This window comes from Mauremys reevesii, linkage group 25 (genome assembly GCF_016161935.1).
Source record: "Mauremys reevesii isolate NIE-2019 linkage group 25, ASM1616193v1, whole genome shotgun sequence".
NCBI lineage: Eukaryota > Metazoa > Chordata > Testudines > Geoemydidae > Mauremys > Mauremys reevesii.
The window spans coordinates 13,939,210-13,957,319 of NC_052647.1; the positions used below are offsets into that span (position 1 = coordinate 13,939,210).

Sequence of the window (18,110 nt, forward strand, 5' to 3'; positions counted from 1 at the left end):
CTTACTTCTAACCCGCTCCATCCCCAGGCCCTAGCCTGCAGTATCTCCTAGCTTTAATTGTACTGTATCGATAGTTTAATGCCCTGGTGCCTGCACTGATATCTATGGAGTGTGGGGGCTCACTAACATGAGAACATAAGAACATAAGAAAGGCCGTACCGGGTCAGACCAAAGGTCCATCTAGCCCAGTATCTGTCTACCGACAGTGGCCAATGCCAGGTGCCCCAGAGGGAGTGAACCTAACAGGCAATGATCAAGTGATCTCTCTCCTGCCATCCATCTCCATCCTCTGACGAACAGAGGCTAGGGACACCATTCTTACCCATCCTGGCTAATAGCCATTTATGGACTTAGCCACCATGAATTTATCCAGCCCCCTTTTAAACATTGTTATAGTCCTAGCCTTCACAACCTCCTCAGGTAAGGAGTTCCACAAGTTGACTGTGCGCTGCGTGAAGAAGAACTTCCTTTTATTTGTTTTAAACCTGCTGCCTATTAATTTCATTTGGTGACCCCTAGTTCTCGTATTATGGGAATAAGTAAATAACTTCTCCTTATCCACTTCCTCAGCATCACTCATGATTTTATATACCTCTATCATATCCCCCCTTAGTCTCCTCTTTTCCAGCTCCTCCAGAAGGGGAGTTGCTCCTCCAGCCTCTCTCTTCCTTGGGACTAACACCATAAGCAAAGTATCAGAGGGGTCGCCGTGTTAGTCTGGATCTGTAAAAAGCAATAGAGTCCTGTGGCACCTTTAAGACTAACAGATGTATTGAAGCATAAGCTTTTGTGGGTGAATACCCACTTTGTCAGCTTATGCTCCTGTTAGTGTTAAAGGTGCCACAGGACTCTCTGTTGCTTTTTACCATAAGCAAAGATGCTGGCTGGGAATAATCTGCCATATTTGGCCCTCCGAGCACTTTGGCTTACTTTCTTCATCTCCCATGGTTAGCAATGTTTTTGTAGCCATGTTGGTCCCAGGATATGAGAGAGACAAGATGAGTGAGGTCATAGAGCTCTACACAGACACTCTGATTTCCTTCCCCAGGCTTGAAGAAGAGCTCTGTGTAGCTTGAAACTTTGTACCTTCAGCCAACAAAAGTTGGTCCAGTCAAAGATATTACCTCACCTACTTTGTCTCTCTCTTCCTTCACCTCTGTATGTTACCCAGTGCTGTCCCAGGCTCCTGGCCTCCAATGAGAGATGAAATTCTGGTGTCCATTTGTTCACACTTCCAAATACCCCACTCCCCCGCTGCAGACTGCCTCCTCCTGACCCTTGGGTTTCACCCCTCCCCTGCTCCTGCTTTCTGGATCTGTTAGCAGGGGAGGCCCCAGCCCTGGGAATGCACGTGGCCAGAGTAATAGGCTGATCCCTTTAGCTTCCCTTTGGCCCCATCATTGTCTCTCTCTTGCTTATTCTGCTTTGCTGGTCTCTCTCTTTCTCTGAATTCGCAGGGGTTTTTTCCTTTCAGATGAATGTCCCCATCCCCACCTGCCTTTTGATTGGTTCAGGTACTTTGTTCCTGGGGAGGGTGGGGCTCTGTCAGGAGCAGCAAAGGCCAGGAGAGAGCTGCCGAGCTGACAGGCTGCCACCAGCGAGATGGCTCATTAGCCTTTGGCCTCTGGGGAAATAGGAGTGAAGCAGATACCAGCGAGGGAAAGGGGAATGTGGGGCAGGCAGGGGTAGAGATAAAGGCAGAGCTGCTCACGTGGCCCTCTGTCACACAGGGGATCCCCATGGAGAGTGTTTTCCAGCCGTCCATTTATCGCCTTGCTCTGTCCCCAGAAGAACAAGAATTTCCCATGATCCCCTATGGATTCAGGTCCCCTCCATGAGTGCTGGGGGCAGGGGGAGCCGGGGCCTTGGGGCACAGACACAGGTGTAGGGACAGCAGCGTCTTTATCAGGAAATCCCCCCCCTACCCCCCCAAGCTACTCATTTTCTCAACTATGCTGGGAGAAGGAAAAAGGAGAGTTTAAGTCCGGGGACCGGGAGACGGGACTCTGGGTTCTGTTCCCAGAGTGTTGTGTATTAGTTGGGGCAAGGGCTAGATGGTGTCTATGAGTCCTAGTCTTCTATTCCTGACTCCACCACTGACCTTGAACAATTCCTTTAATCTCTCTGTGCCAAATACCCCCATGTGTAAAATGGGGAAGATGATACTGACCAACCTTTCCATCCCTCCATCCATGTATTTATATGGCCCTCCTCTCTATTAGCTCCCCAAATCCCATGGACTCCTCAGAGGGGGAGGTTATAGCAGTGCAAGGTGTTATTGCTATTAAGTGCCTCTGGTCCTCTGAGAGGTCCCATGTGTGGCGGCAGTCCAAATGTTGAAGCCCATCTTTTCCCCTCACTCACCCTGCTGATCCTGGGGACCTGGGAGCAAACAGGTTGCTGGGGCACAGACCCATGCCCCAGTATATGGCACAAGCCTCAGCTTTGCTGCTTACAAACAAGCCACATTGATTTCTGTTTCCCTGATTTCATTGACGTCACCCAGCTGAAACCTCCAGGTGCAGCATCAAGCGTACAAGAGCATATGAGAAGCCAAAGGGGGAAGTGCTTTCCTTCTGCCAATTCCAGACCATGGGGGGCAATAGCTTGAACAAAGAGGTTGGGGTGTCTCCTACCTATTGGCCTTCTGGGATTGCAGATGCAGTGTGCTCCTATTCCTTCCAATGACAAACCATCGGTTCAGCAAACCTCTCCTGAAATCACCCAATCCCATGGCGATGAGCACACAGTAGATCAGACATGGTCTCAAAGCCCCGCTGGGTTCTTCCGGCTCCTTATTATGCATCATTACTTGTAATGAATAATTAATCATAAAAGATACAATAATAAGACATGGCACTTCACTAGCACCTGCCACCGGAGAATCTAAAAGCTCTTTGCAAAACCCATCGCTTGCCCTGTGAGAATTGCTATCCCCATTTAAGGCAGAGAGAGAAGTGGCTTTCCCAGGGCCACACAGCACAGTGGAACCAGGAATAGAACCCAGAAGTGCTGACCCCCAGTTTTTTGCTCTAATCCTTAGTCCCACTCCACTTCCATAGCTGAGAATAGAGTCCAGATTCCAGACTCCCAACTGCAACCACGAGACCCTACTATCGTTCCAGAGATGGAAATAGAATCCAAGAATCCTGACTGCTACATCCCTTCTCTAACCCAGTAGACCCCACTACCCCCCCAGAACTGGGAATAGGACCCAGAGTCCTGACTTCCAGTCTCCTCCTTTAGCCATTATAGATGCCACGGGAGGAACTTAGCTGGCAGTTAAGCATGCATTAGTGTGAATAGCCTTCAGCTCCCAATCCCACACATGTCGCCCCCTGCGGGGATAAGAGGAGCAAACACTTGTAGGTATTTTTGAAGATCATAGATATTACTTGGAGCAGAGGTGAGGCAGCAGCAGGGACTAATTAATCTAGTGTCACTTTCCTTGCTGTAACCGCGCATTGAGAGACTAATCAAAAGCAACCAGCAGTGAACCCTATACCAGAGGGCAGTGTGCACCCCCCGTAGAGCAAGGACACTGAGCCCTTTGTCAGCAAGGAGCGTGCATCCCCCATGGAACAGCAGCAGAGAGCCATATGGAGTAGGTAACACATACACAAACACAGGCCTGGTGCACGACACATCCACAGAATAGGTCTCATTCCCTCCCTGCCCAGCTCCTTGCATCACCCTGTGTAAAGTGAGTGCAAAATGCTCCCCCTTCTGGCCTCCCCCAGTGGATGGTGACCCAAGGCAGGGGAGAATTGTTGTCTCACAGAAATGCTTTCCCACAAACTTCCATAGTCCCTCTTTTGCACATACTTAACCTCTGTCTCCAACACAAACCTCCACACTCTCTCCATGCACATTCGCCCAAACCTAGGCATGCAAAGCCCATCCGCATAACCCCCCATTCACATACTCTCTTGAGTCTCTCACCCAGGCAAGCCCTCCCACACTCCCCCTCCATTCTACTCACTTGTCACCCTTCCTTGAGGCAGGCTGCCCCTCCTGACAGGCATGATAGCAGGTGGTGCCACAGGGCGGCTGTGATTTACCCCCATACTGTGGGCGGGGAGAGTTCCCTCTGTCACACTGATAAGACACAATATAGGATTTTTCAAATTGTTCCTCCTTAATCTCTCTCTATTCTTTATCTAAACTGAGGCCCAGCGATTCCAGCCAAGGAAGAAGAAATATTCCAAGACTGATTTTCTTTTTAGAACCCATCCAGGAAACACATTTGTGTTGTTTTCCCCATCTCTCTGCTGCTTTAAAGCTATACAGGAACCCCAGCTCTGAGATGGGTGGGGACAGGTCATTAGGTGGGTTTGGAGAGATGAGGGAGACAGGTACTTGTTGTTTAGATGGAAACCAGTAAATTAATAGTTACACAGCCTTTTGCTTTGAGTTTAATTTATTATGCTTTTTATAGACGCCTTCTTTGTTTTATTGCCCATGGAGCATTTGGCCAGAGTCAAACATCCTCTCAGTTCCCGAAACACTCATGACTCAAGATGCTTCTCGCCACCTTGGGAATTTATTTAATTATATGAGGCCCTCACAATTGGATCCTACAGTCATATTTTGTGTACGGCAGAAGCAGGGCTCCAGGGCTCTTTCCATCCAGCCTTTGCATGGTTGGTTTGGGTCTTCGCTTCCCCACTCCAGCGTTTTTCAGATTTAAGAATGGAATTTAAAATGAAAGGGGGGGGGATTGTTCCCTGGTGTCAGCTGGCGTGGGATGTCCTGCTCTGCCACCCCAGCAGGGCAGAGGCGCTCGCCGGCGTGGGACGTCCTGCTGTGGCCTCTGTAGCAGGACACAGGTGTTTCCTAGCCTACTCCAGTCTGGGCTTCATTCAGGGCTGTAGCGTGGCAGCTGGAGAGATGTGTTTGTTTCAGACAGTCCCCTCTGGGCCTTATCTGGGGATTTTGCTGCCAGTCACCAGTTTAATGTTTAAAGTTTCATGCATACCAAATGTAGCCCATTCCCTGCAATCCACCTATCAGGGAAATCGTAACTGGAGTCTTTGATTGAGCTACAAGCTGAGCTGCAAGATACTGAGGGGAGTGTGTGTGTGTTAGAGAGGTGCCCTTATCTTTCTGCTCACTCCATATGCTGAGAGCTACAACCTGTTCCCAGCCTCATCTGTTCAATCAAACAGGCCCTCTCTTTTGAGTCCTTGCAATCTGATCTGCTTCATATTTTTTCTCTCCTGCTCCCACCCCTCACTTCCTCCTTCTCTCTCCCCTTAATCCCCCTTCCCTTTGCTCTCCCCTCTTCCCCTCCTTTTGCTTTTCCCTTCATCCCATAATCCCCTTTAGCGCCTCTCCCATTTCCCCCTCCCCACAGTGTTTGTCCCTCACTTTCTGTCCCTTTGAAGCTCCAGCATCTGACCCTGGTTAACCCTGCACCCAAGAGGGGCAGTGGAGATTGGGAGAGAGCTGCCAGACTCCTGCTTCCTGCGGGAGTGCTCCCCAGCTGCCTTTGATGCTGCCTTCCCTGCTTCTTCTCCAGCCCAGTTCTGGAGCCGCTAGTCTGCTCCCCCAGGCGGGTGCATGCAGGTAGCACAGCTGCACCAAAGCGTCCAGGGGAGGAAGAGGCTGGAGACAGTGCAGGAGGATCTCAGAAGGTTCTGCAGGGCTTCACCAAGTAACTGTGCAGCTGCCCCGTCCCCGGTTGCCTGTCCTCACTGTGCCCCCCATGCTGGCGCACCACGCCACAGCCACCCCCTCCATGTTGTATGGGTGTGACGTGCATGGATGTGGGCTGGGTAACTGTGGTGTGTATGTGTGATTGTGGAATCTGTGTGTGTTTGTCAGTGGAGTGGGGAGGGGCAGGGGCAGTGCCTGGCCTGGCTCACTGTCCCTTCCCCTGGTTGTGGTTGGAGGGGGGAGTGGTGCCTCTCTCAACCGCAGCTCTCATAGAAGTGCAGGGGTGGTGAGGGCAGGTTGGTCACTGTCCCATCCCACGGCTCTAGTGGGGCTCCAGGGTGGTGCCAGGCTGGGTGCATGGCTCTGGTGGGGCTCAGGGATGGTGCCAGGCTGGGCAGGTTGGTCACTGTGCCATCTCCTGGCTCTGGCAGGGCGCCGGGGTATTGTCAGCCCAGGTGCATGGCTCCCTCTGCCATGCCCCAACTCTGGTGGGGGGCAGCAGTGGTGGCTGTCCAGGCAGCTGTCTTGCTCAGAGCTGACTGATAATTAACGAGATGAATGTGAATGGGAAGCAGTCCTTGCTGAGCCGCAGCTGGGCCTCACCGCCTGCCAGCCCCGTCCCCATGATGGATGGCCTGTAATTTCAGCCTCTTGCCAGAGCGCCCAAGTTCCAGGGAGCCCTAAAACGTGAGCAAGAAAATGGCAGCTACATCTGCCATCCACAGTGAATGACATTCTCCATCTGCACAGCCTCCTGCCTGCCAGCCAGAGTTGAGGACCAGAGGGGGAGGCTGGCTTGGGACAGGGGGACCAGTGAAAGTCACTCCCCAAAAAGGAAACTTCTTCATCCTTTGTGGGTCAATAGGCTGGCGTTTCAAAGGCATCCTAGCTTTGAGCTGGGAATGGAACCCAAGAGTCCTGACTTCTGAGCCTGGAGATTTGCAGGACCAGCCCATTTGGGGCAGTGGGGAATGGGGCAGGTCAAAGGGAGGGAGCAGTGAGGGTTTGAACGTAAAGCAACAGCCCTCTCCACGCAGGCAGGCAGTGCAAGCAGTGGCATTAGCATGGGGAGATGAAGGCTTGCTGGCTCCTACTGATAATGTCCATTTGTGAGAGACACAAAGAGGCAGCGGAGGTGGGGAGATCCAGCCTGCATGGCACAGATTGCTGAGTGGGGAATACAATGATGTGTGCAGCAAGAAGGGGGCATGCTACTTCCTCAAGGGGGAAGAGCAGAGTGGCCACTTCCCAGGGACCTGCTGCAAGACCACTCTGGGGCAGAGAATTTCTCACTGCAGGAGCATGTCCCTCCCCACACCCCCTGCTTTAGCTCTGTGGGTTGGGGAATAAAGCCACATCCCTGTCATCTTGGCTGGGGACAGTGGGGACAATACAGTGATGACTACAGGAGTCCTGGCTGGCATTGACAGGGCATTGCTGTAAGGAAGGTTGCAATGCTTGTATCCCAGCTGGTACTGACCAGGCACTGCTAGAGGGAAGCCCACAGCACTGGATCCCAGCTGGGGCTGGTGTGAGGAAGCATGTGCTGCTGGAGTCCCAGCTGTGAGAGGACCTAGTGTTTATAATGGATTTTTAATTCACAAGCGCAGCTTCCTGGCCCTGGGAAATTCAAACATATCGAACACTGGGAAAGGTCAGTTTGACTCTCCTGTAAAATTAAAAGTGAAGTTTGAAGAGGGGCAGGGGGAGGAGAGGACTGGGTGGTTTGCTGTGGATTATGCTATAATTAGAAGACAGATTGAGCCAGTGTGTGACAGTGCAGTACTGGCACATTTCTCAAGCTGCTGTCTTGTTCTCCAGAATTGCCAGCTTTCCTTTAAAAAAATAAGTTATGGCTAGCTGGTTGTGAAGGGCTTATCTACACTTGCCTACACTTGGAGATGTACTGGAGTCACTCCCTGTCTGGACACTCTTATAGTCTTATTCCAGAAGAAGTGTGTTCACCCAGGGGCTTTTACTGAAATTGCTCTTCTGGAAGAATTATTTGGTAATTTTTCAAGTGTAGACAAGCCGGAAAAAGGCCTAAAAAATGTGAACAGATTGATTGATTGATTGACAGTAATTGATGCATGTATCTGCCTGAGTCTGCAAAATGCCTGGAAATATAGCACTTGGCAGTGTGAAATTCCCTGCTCATCTCAGTGAGGGGTTAACTCCAATGATAATGTAAAGCTCAGTGTTAACTACTACGTTGCTTGTGTCACCAAGGAGGGAGTCAGAGCCCATGGGCTTGCTCTACCCTCATCAAGAATGGGACAAGTCCAGGGAACTGCACAATCCTGTTGTCATGCTGGGAATTATGTGAAACCTCATTGAAGCTGGTGGGCATAATCACCACCTTTCTTTTTATATAAATATAAGAAGTAGCTAAGTTTCCTTTGGTGTGAAATAGCTAAAATAATAGGAGCCTCCACCCAAAACACAGGCTACATGCGGGGCAGGGCAGAGGCTGAGCTTTGTGAGCAGAGGGATTTGACTGAGGTTGAATGCAAACACCAAGGATTGAATTTGTGAGCAAAAAACTGCCCTGTGTTGTTTGATTCCTCTTGTGTTCAGGGAAACAGAACTTTGTACATTCTTTGTAAATAAACAGGATAGATCAAGATACCTGACTATCATCAGTTTCTCCTCCTCATGAAAAAAACCTCTAAGTCTCCAAATATTGGCTAAACAACTAGGGTTAATGGTATTCTGAATGTTTGCACAATATAGTGTGAGTCACCAAGATGAGCCAGCACTCACATGGGTGGAGCTTGGAGGATCCTCCCACACTTTGACCCCTGGCTATAATAGAGTAGGGAGCAGCTTATCTGGCACAAAGGAGGTGGTTTGCTGTGGGTTATGCAATAATGCAGGAGAGGAGCTGGTCTGAAACAGGGCATTGATGGGGTGGAGAAGGGTCTGTTTCCTGCAGGTTACACTAGAAGAGGGGATTCAGAACAGGGCAGGAAAAAGGCAGTAGGTCAATTTGCTGTGGGTTACATTTTAAGAAACTGTCTGGGTCTCAGAATTCACAGGCCCCTGGGGACTCAAATTGGGAAAGTCTTTGTTAAAGTGCCAAAACATCCCTGAGAGAAACTCTCCTGACTGGGAAGTCACTGGAAACTCAGTAGGTTTCTGCAAAATCCTGCTGGGTCTGACTCTAGCAGGGCTGCCCTGGCGTGAAGCCCTGGAAGCTGGGGGAGAGGTGCCCTAATGGCTGGGGAACAAAATGGGGAGGCTTGGAATTGTGTGTGCCCATATGCCTGGACTCCATCTGTGCTTCCTCTTTGAGGAACCAGTGCCCTCTCCCTTGGCTGAGCAGCGTCTAGAAATCTCCACCGTGCTCCAAAGCTGCTCCTGTTCTAGAGCCCTCCAGCCACCTCTACTCCAGCTCAGACCTTCATCTGCATTCCAGCAGGGCCCCTGAACTATCCACTTCTGCTTTAGGAGTCCCTGTTCTAGACACGGGTGACCAGACAGCAAATGTGAAAAATCAGGATGGGGGTGGGGAATAATAGGAGCCTATATAAGAAAAAGACCCAAAAATCGAGATTGTCCCTATAAAATCGGGACATCTGGTCACCCTGTTCTAGACTCAGGATTGAGCCTCTAGTGCTGCACTGAAGGAAGAAGCAGGGAAGCGATATGTGGCCAGGGGTGTGCACTAGGGTTGTTCTCTGTGCTCTATTGATGGAATGCCTGAGACATACCAGTTTACTTTCATGATCCACCTTCTCATCACCTGCAATGCATCCTGCTCAAGGTTCTGGGTAGCAATGCCCAACTGGCTGTCTCCTGTATGAAGAAGTACTGTTGTTGTGGCAACCCCCAGAGGGTAACCAGCATGCTGCACTTGTATATGTAGGGCTCAATGTGTGCCAGAGGGAGAAGGGATTCCAGACTCAGGAACTGAGGAATTGGCAGGCCAGGTCAGACCTGTGGCCTAGCTACAGGAACAGAGGATGTCATTGGACTGCAGCAGCATCAGTGAGGAGGCCCAGACCCATTTCACACTCTCTGTTATCAGTTTAATACCCTGTTCAACCTCTCTCTTTTGGGGCCTGGGCCTGCCTGGCCTGGTTAAGACAGAGGGACGAGCTGTAAGACCCAAATGGGATTGTCTATCTTCTCTGAACTCTGTTACCTCACAAGCCAGCATCATCTTTCAAACCCAGGCAAACAATTGCTTTCCCTCACCCTCTCTCTCACCCCCTACACTTTACACATTGAGATACCATATTGCTCAGCATCACAGTATCACACACACACTACACACAATCAGACTGTACTCTCTCTCTTTCTCTCTCTCTCTGTCATGGAGTCATTCACCATCACAGAATCACACCGAATCCTTCACAGATCATACACGCACACAATATCCTGTCCCGCTGCTCAGGATCAGTATGTGACAAAATAGATTACACGTTAGCACTCAGATACTATGCTGCTGTGTGTATTATAGCTACCTACATTGGATTAGATTTGATTTGGAAACCATGAGGCATGTAGAACAGAACTGGGTGAATGTAGCAAGAAAACTAGATCTGAATATTTTTTCCAATAAAACAGTCAGCTTGAATTTGTTTGCACAAACCATCTGAGTGAGCATGAGTAATGTTGGTAAAAATCATGACCCATTCAGGGATAATTCGCAATTGGCAGAAAACAAGAAAAGGCATTTGGATAAATGCATTTGCAAGGAATAATCCCACCAGCTCTGGAATTAGCTGCACCTCAGCAGCTTTCTCCAGATACCTGACAGCTCCTGATCAGATCCAAACACTGGATTTTGCAGCTGGGATGTTGTGCCTCAGACAATATTAAAACTCCAATAATTCCCTCCCATCTGTGTATACACACTCTCTATGGAAAGAGACACCATGGCAGGGTAAATCATTGCAGAAACCTCTCAGCATTACAAAGAGTTTCAATTATAGCAGCATAAATAGGTTCATGGCAAGAAGGATAATGTAGTTATAGAAACTGTCACATCAAACACATTGTGTGATTGGTCTAGGACTGGGTTCTTGCCACCTTCCAACCCAATCAGCTGTTAAACGCTCTCCAGCTGCTTCTGGAGACACAGGATGACCACTGGGAGAAGCCATCAGGAATGGCACTTCAGCACCAGACCAGGCTCCCCAAGGGCTGTGGGACCTAGGCTGGGTCTCCCCAAGGCCTGTGACCTCCCTTGGACCAGGCCCCTTTCTCCACCCAGCACCGCCAGCGGTTTCTGCCATCATGCCAACCCCCTCCCCAGGGGTGTCAGAAATGGGCTCCATGGAAACCCCAAATCCAAATCTGCTGTAGCTTGGGCTTCATGGTTTAGCCCCATCTCTGGTGACAACATGGTGGAGTGGGAACGTCACTAGGGCCTCCCGGGGCTGTCGTCAGGGCCAATAGCAATGTAAGAATTGCCAGACTGGATCAGACCCATGGTCCATCGAGTCCAGTATCCCGGCTCTGACAGTGGCCAACCTCAGGAGGAGGAGCAAGAGCCCTGCAATAGGCTGGTGGGGGTTATTCTGACCCCCAGGAGGGTCTCATCCTGATCTCTAACAGCCCAGAAGCATGAGAGTTAATACTCTTTCGAAAATTATTTTTAGCATTAACGGCTCTAACTCTGAGTGTTTATGTTATCAATTTAAACATCCAGTCCCTTTTTGATTCTTGCTAAATTCTTGGCCTCAGTGGCATCTTGTGGCAGTGAGTTCCACTGGCTAATTGCATGTTATATTAAAAGTATTTCTTTTGTTTGATCCATTCTGAATCTTCTGCCTTTCAGTTTCAGGGAATGTCCCCTTGTTCTTGTGTTATGAGGAAGATCAGGAGCTTCTGTTCTCCATAAGCCCTGTCCTATCAGCAACAGGGCCTCACTCCTGCTTTCCCGAGAGCCTGGCTGGCTGCACTCACATGTTTTGGAAGTGGGGGGAGGGGTCTTTTGTGGTGCAGGTGACACCTGTGAGAGAGTTAATCAATATGAGGCTCCAGCTGCCATGAGGTAAGAGCCTCCTTGCTCTCTTGTTCTCCCACTCTGCCCACCTCTCTGGCTCATTCAGGATCTCCCTGCCCCACCTCTCCCTGCATCATCCTGTTCTCTGCTCACAGGGCTCATGCTGCCCAGACTGCAGCACCTTGGATCTAGCTCTAATTCCACTGAGCCGAGCCAAGCCCTCACCCCTCTTGCTCCCATTCAGGATGGGGAGGGGGAGACCCCTTGCCTACTAGAGGAGGCCTGTCAGCTCGGGCTGCCCACATGCTTCAGGAAGTGTTTGGCTGCTGCTCACTCTGGTGTCTTGTGAGTGGACCTGTGGGAGGATCTTCCCTGCTGAGCCCAGAGGAAGGAAGCGTGGGCTGTGGCAGGCTGGAGCCCAGGCAACAGGGTGGGGAGCCACTGCAAGTGGGATAGGGTTCAGTAGCAGCTGGAGGCTGATGGGGACTCTGTGGGGTTGTGAAGCTCCCGTTTTTGTTTGGGAATCACTCTTAACAGTGCCAGAGACCTGGGTTGGGTTTGTGTGTCTCCCCAGCATCCTGGATTTTCCTGGGCTGCCTCCTATCCAGAGATTGAGCAGGCCCCGGCCCAGCTTAGCAATAGCTTGTGAGAGCTGTTAGCAGAAGACAGTGGCTGCAGAAAGAGAGAATCCAGTGGGGAGGTGGAAGGGGAGGGAGAGAGAACCCCCAGTGGCATTATAAATAGAAGTCAGACTGGTTTTCCATGCACACATACCACGCGTGCTTTCCATGGCAGATGCCACCTGCTTGCAGCCTGGAGCTGGGCCATGAAATAGATTCTGGCCGCTCTGCAGAATTGCCTTGGAATTGTTTTCTTTTCAGCTGTGAAGTTTTCCTGGTGTCAGAGCCATGTGTCTGACCCACCGTTTTGTTTTCTGTCAGCTCTCTGGCAGGCAGGGAGGGAATGGTATAGCTAACAGATCACGTTGCAGGGAGCTAATGCTCAGCCATAGCTGAGATGCAGCATCAGGGAAATGCAGAACATGTAGCAGTGGGAAGCCCCAGGTGAGCAGGGAGCGACACTGGAATACAGACTATGATACTGGGTGCAGGAGAGGGTGACACAGGCTGTGATACTAGGTGCAGACTGACAGACTGCGAATTACAAGGTGGGTGAGTCAATATCTCCTTTTGGACCAATTTCTTCTGGTGAGAGAGCCAAGCTTTTGAGCTACACAGAGCTCTCTCACCAAGAGGAGTTGGTCCAATAAAATATTTTACCTCACCCACCTTGTCTGTCTAATATCCCGGGACCAACACAGCTACAACAACACTGCATGCACTGAGAGTTAGAGAAAAGTACTTACCTGGAAGCAAGTGACAGTGACTCTACTGTTAGCAACTCAGGAGAATGTTGCGAACACCTAAAAGATTATAAGGTGATAAATAACAGTCAGCATGGATTTGTCAAAAACAAATGGGTTTAAATTTCAGCAAGGGTGGTTTAGGTTGTTGGACATTAGGAAAAACTTCTTAACTGTCAGGGTGGTTAAGCACTGGAATAAATGGCCTAGAGAGGTTGTAGAATCTCCATCACTGGAGATTTTTAAGAGCAGGTTAGACAAACACCTGTCAGGGATTGTCTAGAAAATACTTAATCCTGCCTTGAGTGCAGGGGACTGGACTAGAAGACCTCTTGAGGTCCCTTCCAGTCCTATAATTCTGTGATTCTATGATAAAACGCATCTACAAGGAATAAACATTTTAAAATCAGAAGGCCCAGATATCTTGCACCCAAGATTCCCAAAAGAGTTGGCTAAGGAGAACTCTGGGCCACTGATGTTAATTTTTACTACATTTTGGACTATCAGGGAAATTCCAGAAGAGTGCTAATGTGCCAGTATTCAAAAGGTCAAGTGAGATGACTCAGGTAACTATAGGTCAGTTAATCTGACATAATTCCCAGGCACAATAATGGAATAGCTTATATGGGATTCAATTGATAAAGAATGGGAATATGAGTAATGCCAATCAACATGGTTTAACAGAATGTAGGTCTCATCAAACAAACCTGATTTTGTCCTTTGATGAGATAACAAGTTTGATTGATAAAGGTAACTACGTAGATGTAATGGACTTTGGTAAGGCGTTTGAGTTAGTACCACACAACATTCTGATTTAAAAATTAGCAGTATACAAAATCAATAAAGCATATTAACTGTATTAAGAACTGGCTAGCCGACAGATCTCAAAAAGTGGTATCAATAGGGACCCATTATCAAATGGGATTCCTCAGTGATCAGTATTAGACTTGACATCGTTCAACTTTTTCATCAGTTATCTGAAAGTTAATTTAAAACTGCTACTGATAAAATTTGCAGAATTAAAAAAGATTGGCAGAGTGGTAAATAATGATGAGGACAGGGCAGTTATACAGAATGATCAGTCACTGCGTAAGCTGGGCCCATCCAAACAAAATGAGTTTTAATACAAGCAAGTACAAAGGCATACATCTAGGAACATGGAACACCTGCAGAATGGGGGACTGTATCCTGGAAAGCAGACACTCTGTAAATGATTTAGGGGTCATAGTTGACAAGCAGCTCAGCATGAGTTCCCAGTGCGATGCTGTGGCAAAAACAGCTAATGCAGGGGGAGTCAATAGGCAGCCTGTAGGCCAAATCTGGAGTGCCAGATGCTTGTGAATGGACCCTGAAATCTTTTTATTTACTTGTTGTTTGTTGTTGGGTTTTTTATTTTCTCTGGAGTCCGGACCTTGACTATACCTTGACCAAGAAATTTGGACCTTGACAAAAAATAATTGACTATTCCTGAGCTAATGTCATCCTTGGATGTATAAATAGGCGAACAGTGAGTAGAAGCAGGGAGTTGATTTTACACCGTATATTGCATTTATCGGACCAACACTGGCATATTGTATCCAGATCTGGTGTCCGTGTTTTAAGAAGGATATTGAAAAATTGGAGAGTATGCAAAAAAGAGCCACAAAAATGATTCAAATGCTGGAGAAAATGCCTTACAGTGAGCGATTTAAAGAGCACAGTCTGTTTAGCTTATTAAAAAGAAGATTGAGAGGTGACTTGATAACAGTGTACCTTCACGGGAAGAAAATACCGTATACTAAACTGCCCTTTAATCTACCAGAGAGAGGCTGAACAAGAACCAGTGGCTGGACGCTAAAGCTAGACAAATTCAAATTAAAAAATAAGACCCGATTTTTAAAGGTGATCAACCATTGGAATAAACTTCCAAAGGAATGAATAAATTCTCCATTTCTTGATTTCTTCACGTCAAGACTGGATGCCTTTCTGGAACAGATGCCAAACAATTTATGTGACTCTGAACAGGGCTAACAGTGAAATGTAATGTCCTGTGATATACAGGAAGTTAGACTAGATAATCTAATGTCCCTGTTGGCCTTAACTCTATGAATCTGTCAGTCTACTGGGTAACAGACTGTCTGATTGGCCAGCTTTGATACTGACACTTAGGCCATATCTACACTACCAATTTGTTTCAACAAAAGTGATGACATAATAAAAATCACAATTTTGTGCTCACACTTGCTCTATCGGCAGATCACGTCCACAGTGGGAGCACCATCATCAACAGTGTGAGCAATGTACTATGGGTGCCTATCCCACAGTCCTTCTGTTGCTAGGTGTTGTGGGATGATGGAGCGGATTGTGGTGCATCTTGGGACAATGCTAAATGTCCCATGATGCATTGCTTTCTGTCCAAGCACTCCATGGGCTTCCAGCTTCCTTTTGCCACATTTTTTCAAACCCTGGTATTTTTGTGAAAAGGGATGGATCCCGCGCTGCTCTCCTATGCTTTGTGAACTGTCATGAAGACATTGTGGATGGCAGTGCAGTCAGTCGTGAAGTTCCTAACTGAGAAAGACTCGCAGGCACTTGACATTCTGCGAGATATAGATAGGAGCAACTTTAGCTTGCTTTTGGCATTCACAGAGTAGGTGCATAGGGTAGACCATCACTTTTAGGCACGGGAAACAAGCAGTGAATGGTGGGATTATATCGTCATGCAGGTGTGGGATGATGAGCAGTGGCTACAGAACTGTGTGCGGAGCTTGCCCCAGACCTGCAGCGTAAGGACACTAGAATGAGAGCTGCCCCCTCAGTAGAGAAGCGTGTGGCAATTGCTGTGTGGAAGCTGGTAACTCCAGTCTGCTACCGGTCGGTTGCTAATCAATTTGGAGTGGGGAAATCGACCGTTGGGCTGTGTTAATGCAAGTGTGCAGAGAAATAAATCGTATCCTGCTATGAAGGACCATGACTCTGGGAAATGTGCATGAAATAGTGGACGGTTTTGCAGAAATGTTTTTCCCTAACTGTGGAGGGGCGATAGATGGCACACATACTCCTATTTTGGTACCAAACCGCCTTGTGACAGAGTACATTAATAGAAAGGGATACTTCTCCATGGTGTTGCAGGCACTTGTGGATCACCGTGGGCATTTCACTGACATCAGTGTGGGGTGGTCTGGGAAGGTGCGTGACGCACGCATCTTCACGAACACGGGCCTATACAGAAAGCTGCAAGCGGGGACCTTCTTTCCTAACCAGAAGATTACTGAGGAGGGTGTTGAAATGCCCATAGTGATCCTGGGGGACCCTGCATCTCCCTTACAGCCGTGCCTCATGAAACCTTACATGGGACACCTGGACAGCAGTAAGGAGCGGTACAACAACAGGCTCAGTAGGTGCCGGATGACAATTGAATGTGCCTTTGGCAAATTAAAGGTGCACTGGTGATGCCTTTATGGCATGTTGGACCTCACTGAGGATAATATTCCTATGGTCATAGCTGTGTGCTGTACGTTGCATAATCTCTGTGAAGCTAAGGGTAAAAGTTTGCTCAGGGGTGGAGTGCTGAGGCAGACCGCTTGACCGCTGATTTTGAGCAGCCAGATACCAGGGCTGTCAGAGGAGCCCAGAGGGGAGCTATTCGAATCAGAGAGGCTTTGAGGCAGCACTTTGACAATGACCACCAGTAACATATATCTCTGTCAGAGTTGCTTCAATGTTACATGATATGTAGTTTTCCTAGGGGGCAATGGTGACATTTGGGGCCTTAAATTCCTGTAATAAAGTGATTAAAATGCCTGTGCATGTATCGGCAGTGCCTGCAATCTCACCTTGTAGAAAAAAAATAAAGATGATTTACCATTATAAAAGTTTGCTTTTATTGCACAAGAAACAGCACATACAGATACACACATGCTTGGTGGGAAAGGAGGAACCAGGAAAGGGAAGACTTTCACAGCTGTTTGTAAGTCCAGCTATCATTATGAAAGTTGTCCAAGGGGGTGGAGTGAAGCGGAAACCGAGAAGTCCTGGAAGTGGAAAGGAATGTGTGGGCAGAGTTGGGTGGGGGCCATGGAAAAGAGTTCTGAATATCCTGCAGTGGAGGTCGAGTACTGATCTGCTCAGTCTGTAGCATTATTAAGGACTTCAGCATCTGCATTTGCTCCTCCATTACTTCAATCATCTGCACAGTAGCATCTTTAACAAACGCGTGATTCTCTTTTCTGTCCTGCCGTTCGGCTTCCCAGCACTCCTTTCGTTCCCTTTTTTCTGCATTGGAGCACTTCAGGACCTCCCAGAACATGTCTCCTTTGCTGTGTCTTGGACACTTTATTATCTGGCAGAGACGCTCGGCTGGGGTGCATTCCTGAAGGCCACATCTGGTGAAGCACAGGGGACAATGCACAGAAGCGGGATTGTTAAATTCACACACAGCATTGAAACATTTCTGTTAAATACACCTTTTGCAAAATTGCTATCACTGTCTCACTGACCCTAGCCAGTCACACATCTCTGCAAACACTCAAAGCATGGTGAGTGTTGATGGGGGTGGGGGGCTCTGCATGGGGAAAAGAGCACAGACTCTTTGCGAGGGTCGTGGTGCATCATTCTAGGGAACAAATTCTAAAATCCTTCCACACTTTTCCACAGGCACAGTAATTCTAGCAGACATCTCACTGCTAAGGGTAAGCAGGGAAATGAAGGTACATCTACTCGATGCTTGTGGCTTCCACCCTGCACCTTCTGCTGCTCACCTATGTGCTGCTTTGGTCCCTGCACAAGTGTTTGCCGAATGGCGCAGGAAAGTTTCCTACAATGGGGGAAGGAACAAAGCTGTTCTGCCACAGAACCTTTGGCAGAGGATTACCAAGTACCTCCAAGAAACTTTCCTGGAGATCTCTCTGGAGGATTCCCGTGAGATCTTGACGTGCATCAACACCCTGTTCTGCCATACTGATTAACTCCACACAGAAATGTCCAGCGCACAGAAACACAACTAGCCTCCCATATTTCTATGCCCTGAACCCACCTCCGCACTACACAAGCCACAGTCACTTAACAGGAGTCTCATCTCCTGCTTCTTGCTCGCCAGAGAGCAATTGCTGAGATTGGCTAGACACCTCTGGAGTGGAGAACAGCTCCTGTCTG

The 18,110-nt window shown here is 48.6% G+C and overlaps 1 protein-coding gene and 1 long non-coding RNA gene across 5 annotated transcripts in view; one reads left to right on the forward strand and one right to left on the reverse strand.

Annotated features, from left to right (window-relative positions):
• ASIC1 (acid sensing ion channel subunit 1) overlaps positions 1–18,110 on the forward strand; it is a 154,895-nt gene that overhangs the window by 93,251 nt on the left and 43,534 nt on the right. The gene's annotated exons all lie outside the window — the stretch shown is intronic.
• On the reverse strand, positions 11,368–15,293 carry LOC120391344. Its single transcript, XR_005591275.1, has 3 exons — positions 15,196–15,293; positions 12,981–13,037; positions 11,368–11,620 (listed from the first exon to the last, which is right to left on the reverse strand). It is a non-coding gene; the product is annotated as an uncharacterized LOC120391344 (long non-coding RNA).